This window comes from Raphanus sativus, chromosome 3 (genome assembly GCF_000801105.2).
Source record: "Raphanus sativus cultivar WK10039 chromosome 3, ASM80110v3, whole genome shotgun sequence".
Taxonomy (NCBI): domain Eukaryota; kingdom Viridiplantae; phylum Streptophyta; class Magnoliopsida; order Brassicales; family Brassicaceae; genus Raphanus; species Raphanus sativus.
In genome coordinates, this window is record NC_079513.1 from 2,351,019 (window position 1) to 2,359,626 (window position 8,608).

At 33.6% G+C, this 8,608-nt stretch overlaps 1 pseudogene; it reads left to right on the top strand.

The window, feature by feature from the left end:
* Window positions 1–226: 226 nt before the first annotated feature.
* Window positions 227–1,748, top strand: LOC108844463 (secretory carrier-associated membrane protein 4-like; annotated as a pseudogene).
* Window positions 1,749–8,608: the final 6,860 nt, after the last annotated feature.

Sequence of the window (8,608 nt, forward strand, 5' to 3'; positions counted from 1 at the left end):
TTTCAAGGACTTCAAATCGGTTTATTTATTGTATTGATCTTGATCGGAGGTTTCTTTTTTTCTCGTTAGATTGAAAACAATCCGACTGGTTTTAGTTTCTCGCTCGTCGTCGTCTTAGTTTGTTTTAGGGTTTCCAGTTGTCATCATATCTTGGTTACGTTTTTTGGCTAGAGTTAAGTGTTTACTTCATTTACACTTTCCTTGTGCGGCGGATCCGAATGGAAAAATGAATCGTCATCACGATCCCAATCCTCGGATGAAGAAGAAGACGAAATCGTCAATCCCTTCTCGGTAACTTTCTCTCTATCTCCTTTCTATTTCTAGATGAGCTTTGCCTTCAGATTCACGATCGACGTGCTGGTTATATAGATTTGAATTTCATTTTTTCGTTCGCAACGGAATCTTAGATCTCGAAACTGTAACAAATTTCTCTGTTGAAGTTTCTCTCTCGGAGGCTCTCTGAGTATGTTTGTGGTGTTGATATGTATACAGAAAGGAGGTGGTGGCGCTGGAAGGCATGTGGCGGCTCTAGGCCATTTAAACGTTGATGCTACCGTCGATATTCTGGATATTCCTCACTTTCATTGCTCTTAATGTGTGAATTGGGTGCAAGACTCTTCAAAGAAACACAGGGGCTTTCTGATTGGGAATCTGAGCTTAAGAAGAGAGAATGGTTAGTATCACTCATTTATCAAACAAAAACAGTTACAATAGAAAGCTTTTTAAGGAAATAGATGAACATCTAAGAGTTGGGTTCTAACATAACGTTAGTTTGACTCAGTCTAGTAAACACCTGCTATAATAGTTCTTGGCTTTTTTTCCATGAAACTCTTTAATCCTTCTTGACTTTCACTCATGATATTAAGAAGAGAAGATGCGGTTGCTAAATGTAACTAAGTCAACAGGAGTTTGACTTTATGATGACCCACTCTACTTTTTTCATTTATTTTTGAATATTGTGTGATGATTCCACAACATTGAATTGTGTCACAGCTGGCGTGAAGACAAGCGATAAAAACTGGCCACCGTTTTTTCCCTATTATACACCACGACATTGCTAATGAGATACCAGTTCATGCACAGAAACTGCAATATCTGGCGTTGCTAGTTAGTTGGGTATGTTTCATTTGTTTAGGAAACTGCGTAAGTCTGCAGCAGTGAAACTGATATGGCTTGTTACTGTTTGAGTTTGATTTTTTCAGGTATAGTTTTGTGTCTCGTATTCAATGTCATTGCAGTGATAGTCTGCTGGATTAAAGGCGGAGGTGGGCTCTTTTTATTATAACAGATTTTACCTTACGAAGGGAACTAGAGTATGAAGTTGTGTGATTGGAATGCTGGTTGTAAAATCCCTAATAGCAGGTCTCAAAATCTTTTTCTTGCCACGATCTATGCGGCTGCTTGGATGTCCAATTACATATCTATTATGGTATAGGCCTCTCTACCGGAGCTATGAGGTGATGCCCTTGCTTATCAGACCCTAGACTGGATCATATTGGCACTTGTGCATATAACTGAATTGTTTTACGATCATCTTTCAGGACTGACAGCGCTCTGAAGTTTGGTTGTTTTTCTTCTTCTACCTGGTAAGTCTACTGAGAAGAACTCACATTTCACACTGGATCTTCAGTTTATGCATGTATACTTTTTATTTCTGTGTAATTCAACTTTGCTCTTAACAGATTCACATTGGCTTCTGCATATTTGCCGCCATTGCTCCTCCCATCTTTTTCCGCGCTCTTCATTAACGTAAGTCTTCTTCTAATCGTTGCTCCTTTTGTCTTTCTCGTTCTCGAGCTTTGCAATGCTTCATGCAAGGCTTCACTTAGGAAGTTTTAAGTTGTGTTGATGATTTGAAATACCAGCTGTAACTAGGAAGAGAGCTAGAAAAGCTAAGAATCTTAGTTAAGTGTTTCGTTTTGAGATTTTATTCAGGTTTTCGTTTTGAGATACTTTGTTACATGTCTTGGGGGATTTTCAAATCAAACATTGTTTTCTTTTTTTTTGGTTTGTTTTGATGTTTTTGTTTTCACTTGAAACCCCAAAAAGATCAATAGGTACAGACATTAATCTATAGTGTTGTGCCAGATTCTTATTTGGGAACATTGTCCCGTTTCTGCCTCTATAAGACCATCCCCTAGTAAGATTGGTAGTGCATGTGATAAGGAAAGATGTTAGGGATGATGAAAAATAAGACCACACGGCTCTCTATGGTCTTTAAAGACTTTACTTACCCACAGCTTGACTCAAAAATCTGTTTTCAGATGTTAGAAGGGAGACCCTACGGTTTGAGAAAGTCTTAAAGACAATAAGACTACAAACTGAAAACAGATTCTTGATTGGGAACATTGTCCCGTTGCTGCCTCTATAAGACCATCCCCTAGTAAGATTGGTAGTGCAGGAAAGATGTTAGGGGATGGCAAATAAGACCCACACGGCTCTTTGGTCTTTAAATATTAAAAGACTTTACTTACCCACGGCTTGACTCAAAAATCTGTTTTCAGATGTTAGTATGGAGACCCTACGGTTTGAGAAAGTCTAAAGACAATAAGACTACAAACTGAAAACAGATTCTTGATTGGGAACATTGTCCCGTTGCTGCCTCTATAAGACCATCCCCTAGTAAGATTGGTAGTGCAGGAAAGATGTTAGGGGATGGCAAATAAGACCCACACGGCTCTATGGTCTTTAAATATTAAAAGACTTTACTTAACCACGGCTTGACTCAAAAATATGTTTTCAGATGTTAGTATGGAGACCCTACGGTTTGAGAAAGTTTAAAGACAATAAGACTACAAACTGAAAACAGATTCTTGATTGGGAACATTGTCCCGTTGCTGCTCTATAAGACCATCCCCTAGTAAGATTGGTAGTGCAGGAAAGATGTTAGGGGATGGCAAATAAGACCCACACGGCTCTATGGTCTTTAAAGATCAAAAGACTTTACTTACCCACGGCCTGACTCAGAAATCTGTTTTCAGATGTTTGAAGGGAGACCCTTTACGGTTTGAGAAAGTCTTAAAGACAATAAGACTACAAAAACTGAAAACAGATTCTTGATTGTGTACTACCCACAGCTTATAAATTCTTTTGTCTTTAGACAGATTCAATGACAATGGGACAGAATCTGTTTTCAGATATTAGAAGAGAATTGAGTTAAAAAGACTTTGACGGTTTGAGAAAGTCTTAAAAGTCCACACGTCTCTATAGGTCTTAAAGACAAGAGTCGTTGCTTACTTACCCACGGCTTGACTCAAAAATCTGTTTTCAGATGTTAGAAGGGAGACCCAACGGCTTTAGATAGTCTTAAAGACAATAAGAATACAAACTGAAAACAGATTCTTGATTGTGTACTACCCACAGCTTATAAGTTCTCTGTCTTTAGACATAGTCAATGACAATGGGACAGTTTGGAGGCTTGTCCGATTCTAAGAGAAATTCATTGGACGATGGTAAACAAAACACATGACTCAATAGTTTTAAAGACAACAGGCTATACTTACCCACGGCTTGACTCAAAAATCTGTTTTCAGATGTTAGAAGGGAGACCCAATGGCTTTAGATAGTCTTAAAGACAATAAGACTACAAACTGAGAACAGATTCAATAGTCTTAAAGACAACAGACTATACTAAAGACCCACAGCTTGACGGTTTAAGAAAGTCTTTAAAAGTCCACACGTCTCTATAGGTCTTAAAGACAAGAGACGTTTCTTACTTACCCACGGCTTGGCTCAAAAATCTGTTTTCAGATGTTAGAAGGGAGAACCAACGGTTTCAGAAAGTCTTAAAGACAATAAGACTTCAAACTGAAAACAGATTCTTGATTGTGTACTACCCACGGCTTATATAAGTTATCTGTCTTTAGACAGATTCAATGACAATGGGACAGTTTGGAGGCTTGTCCGATTCTAAGAGAAATTCATTGGACGATGGCAAACAAAACACACGACTTAATAGTCTTAAAGACAACAGACTGTACGAAACGTTTCCACAGCTCTGACGGTTTGAGAAAGTCTTCAAAGTCCATACCATCTCAGTAGTTCTTAAAGACTTCACTCACCCACAGCTTAACTCAAAGTCTGTTTTCGGATATAACGGAGAACCAACTCGGTTCGGTTTGAGAAACTCGTAAGGACAAAAAGACTACAAACTGAAACCCTCTTGATTGTGTATTAGAAGGGAATGGAGTTAAAGACTAACCGGTTTGAGAAAGTCTTTAAAGTCTAACAAACAAACTGAAAACAGATTCTTGACTGTATCACCCACGGCTGGCTTATAAAAGTAGACAATGGATCAGTGAAAAGACCTTTTGGATGGAAACATTATAGGAAAATACAATGACAGTGTGGGCAGTTTTAAGACAGGGTGAATATTAACGACCAGCTGCTTAGAACATGTCATTAGACAAGTTCATTGACAAATAATAACCACACGACTCTGTGGTCTTAAAGACAAAAAAAAAAATGTACTTACCCACGGCTTGCCCCGAATCTGTTTCCTTGAATGAGATGGAGTTTAACGACACGAGAAAGGCTCAAGACAAAGACTAAGAGCTGAAAACATATTGCTTATCTTACCCACCCACGTCTTGATCATGGATTGGTTAAAAGATTTGTTGGATGGAAACATGATCGGAAAGACATTTTGAGAATGGGGCAGTTTCAAGACTGGATGAATAAAAATTAACGAGCAGCTTCTTAGAACAAGTCATTAGGGGATGATGGCAAGAGACCTTTGTGGTCTTAAAAAGACAATTACTTACCCACGGCTTGACTCGAATATGTTTTCAGTTACTTGAATGTGAGATGGAGCTTAACAACAGCCCCACAGCCGGTTTAAGTAAGTCTTAAGACAAAGACTAAGAACTAAAAACAGATTCTTGAAAGCAAGTACTTACCCACGTCTTATAAGAATCTAAAGACAAGTCACCTGTCAGTTAAGATTCTTTAGACAGATTCAAAGACAATGGGGCAGTTTGGAAGCTTGTTTGGTGGGATAAATGAATAGCTTCTTAAAACCAAGTCATTGGAGGATGGATGGCAGATATAGACCCAGACGGCTCTGTAGTCTTAAAAAGACTTTAATTACCCATGTCTTGACTTAGTTCTGTTTTCAGATATATTAGAAGGGAATGGAGTTACATACGAACGGTTTGAGAGTCTTAAAGACAAAAGAAAACAAACTGAAAACAGATTTCTTACCTTACTTACACCCACGGCTTACAAAAAAAGTAGACAACGGATCGCTTAAAACACCATCTGCTTAGAATATGTCATTTGAGCATGGCAAATGACACCCACACTACTCTTATGGTTTAAAAAGACAAAAACTCGGCTTGACTCAAATCTGTTTTCAGTTACTTGAGTGAGATGGAGTTTAACGACAGGGGTTTGAGAAAGTCCTAAGAAAAAGACTAATAAGAACTGAAAACAGATTGCTTACCTTACTACACTACACCCACGGCTTACAAAAGGATCGATTAAAAGGCTTGTTGTTGGATGGAGACATAATAGGCAAGACAATGACAAATAACACCACACGACTCTTATGATCTTGAAGACAAAAGACTTGAACTACCCCCGGCTTGACTCAGATGTGTATTTCAGTTACTTGAATGAGATGGAGTTTAACGACAAGAAAGTCTTTAAGATTTTAAACTAAAACAAGTCTTGACCGTACTACCCAAGTATCCGTTAAAGACAAAAGGTTATATAGCCTTGTAGGGTATTCGGCTTTCAGCTTGTTGGAAGGATCAATCGTTTCTCTACCACAAGGCTTAAAAGGCTTATAAGTGGGGGTTTTGTTCGATGGAAAGAAAAAAAGAGAACGACCAACACAACTTCAAAATACTACGTATTAAATGTGATTCTTTACTGTACCACTTATGACATGAAGACAAAGACTAATTCATGATCTGAGAAGGAACAGAGGCAAGCAAGGGGCATACTACTTGATCTAAAGACTAACTTTATTTTTTTTATTTCCTCAGATTTGTGCTTCAGAAGGTGTGTTCAAATCGTTAGAGATTCAGAGGAGATTTCAAGTGTATTCTGAGGAGATTTCAAGTGTATCAGACTTCTGCGACAGGTATATGCTTTTCAAACCTCTTTGTAATCAGTTGAGTCTCATGTAGTTTATAGTTTTTATTTGCTTTAACTTGGCACTCTGAGTTATCCATTTCATCCTTTTGATTTCCTATTTGCAGTTTTACAATTAAACTTTGGTTGTTGTATGAGCATCTTGCATTTTACATTATGCATCAATTTTTAGTTGTTTAATGTGCCATCTGCATCACCTTATACACGTTTCCATTTTGCATTTTATAATGCATTATGCATCATGTCTTGCAGTCTTATAGTTAAGTTTGGATGTTTGAGCAATTATGACATTCTTGTAATTTTATAAATTATTTTTATTGTTGTATGAGCATTTTTTTTTTTTGCTTAAATTTGATTGTATGAGCATCTTGCATTTTACATCATGCATAAACTTCGGTTGGTATATGCACATTCTGCATCATATCATATACACTTCTGCATTTTGCATTTTATAATACATTCTGCATTATGCATCATGTTCTTGCAATTTTATTGTTAAATTTGAATGTGTGAGCAATTATGACATTATGGATTTATGTCTCATACTCTGTAAATATGCTAACATGATGATCAAAAATATATTTGGTATGATACTAGTGTATGTCATTGCCTGTATGATATTTATTTAAAATCTATTGAATCGTGGTGTATTTGTCTTTTGATGTTAGTTTTCTTGATAAAATGTTTTATGAGTCTTTGATAACATTCAAAGTGGTATTTTTGAAAATTCCCCTAGAATTAGAATATGTCAGATTCAAATATTCAATCATTATTCATTAGACATAGTTTTTGAATTTGAGTTTCTTAAAAAAATGAATCTGTCTTGATTTTCTAACATGATCGAATGATATACCATCTTGACTTTTAAAAAAATGTTTGGAATAGTTAAGTGTGGTAAATTAGCTGTTATTTTCCTAGAAATATATGTTGATCCTGAAATATACCCAATCAAGGGTTCGTCTCTGTTTATGATTGATAATACATGTTTTATGTTTTATGAGTATACTAGGTGGTTGCCCGCATTTAATTTATAATTTTTTATTTGAATAATAACTATTATTATTAAATTTTAAATATTTCAAAGTCAAAAGTTTTGGTATTTTATAATTTTAAAAGAATTTTGAAATACATTGAAAATTATATAAATATTAATTTAAGTTTTTAAAGTATTTTTATGACATAATTTTGATTAATATAATTCTGAGGATTAATGAAAAAAAAACTTTTTATTTTATTTTGCGCATTATCATGTGTACCACTTTATTTTCTTTTGACGTAAATTTGTGACAATGTTATCAAATCACAAATCACTTTCTTATACATTTTTTTTATTTAAGGTTTAACATAACTTACAGTTGGTTAACAAAAAAAGATCATCCTTAAATTTTTTTTAATCATCACACTATACTATTTTATCAGACACCGATTCTTTTGACCAATATTTTTTTAAATAGTATTATTTTCATTTTTTAAATTACTTTAATACATCCTATTTTAATTAAATCTGATTAACTAACTATATATCACAAAATAATATCTATATATTTAAATAATGTGACATCATTATTTTAGGCATATATACTTAATTTTCTTTTACTTTCAATTTAAATTATATTTCTATATTATACCTTGTAATTTTAGAGCTTATCATTTATATTGATTTTCTTTAATCAATTTATCCTGACATTTATAAATATTTTGATTGCTAGAACGGAATTGATGAGAGATTATATACACTTTCCTTAATTTTATGAATATAGTTACTATAAGTCATTTTGTGTTAGATATTTGGTAAATGTTATTTATTAGTTTTTAAATTACTTTATTTCTTGATTAAAATAAATGAAAATGATACATTTTATATATTAATATATAAGCTTCTATAAATGACTTAGAACCTGTTATAATAATTTAAAACATCTGATAAGCAAATATAAATAAAGGAAATTGCATTTCATACACACCACTTTATGCATAATTAAGGATATACCAAAATCAATATTATACACTGTATATATTTTTTTAACTAGGTGTTTTTCCCGTGCTCATGCACGGGTATAAATATTTATAAAGTAAATATATTATAATAATTTATTAATAGTTTAATTTTAGTTTCGATTTTTCTATAATTTATATAAATCATATCATATTGTTTTACTTAGATGTGTGATTTTGGATATGTAATATATTATTAGTTTGATTATAACTTTAGTGTATTAGATATCATCAAATTCTTCAAATTCAACTATGGTATTTTTTGTTCAAAATATATTAAAATTATGAATAATTTGTGATTTAATTTGGATTGATTTTTCCCTTAGATATGTATATATATTTTAGTAATAATATTATATATATTTTTGAAAATCAAATAAAAAACTTAAGTGTTGGTCTATTCAGAATACATAAATAAATATAACAATAATATTTTGAAATCTCATATATATATGTTTAAAAATAAATAAACTGTAACAATTAGTTAGTAATTTATTTTTATTTATTGGTATCG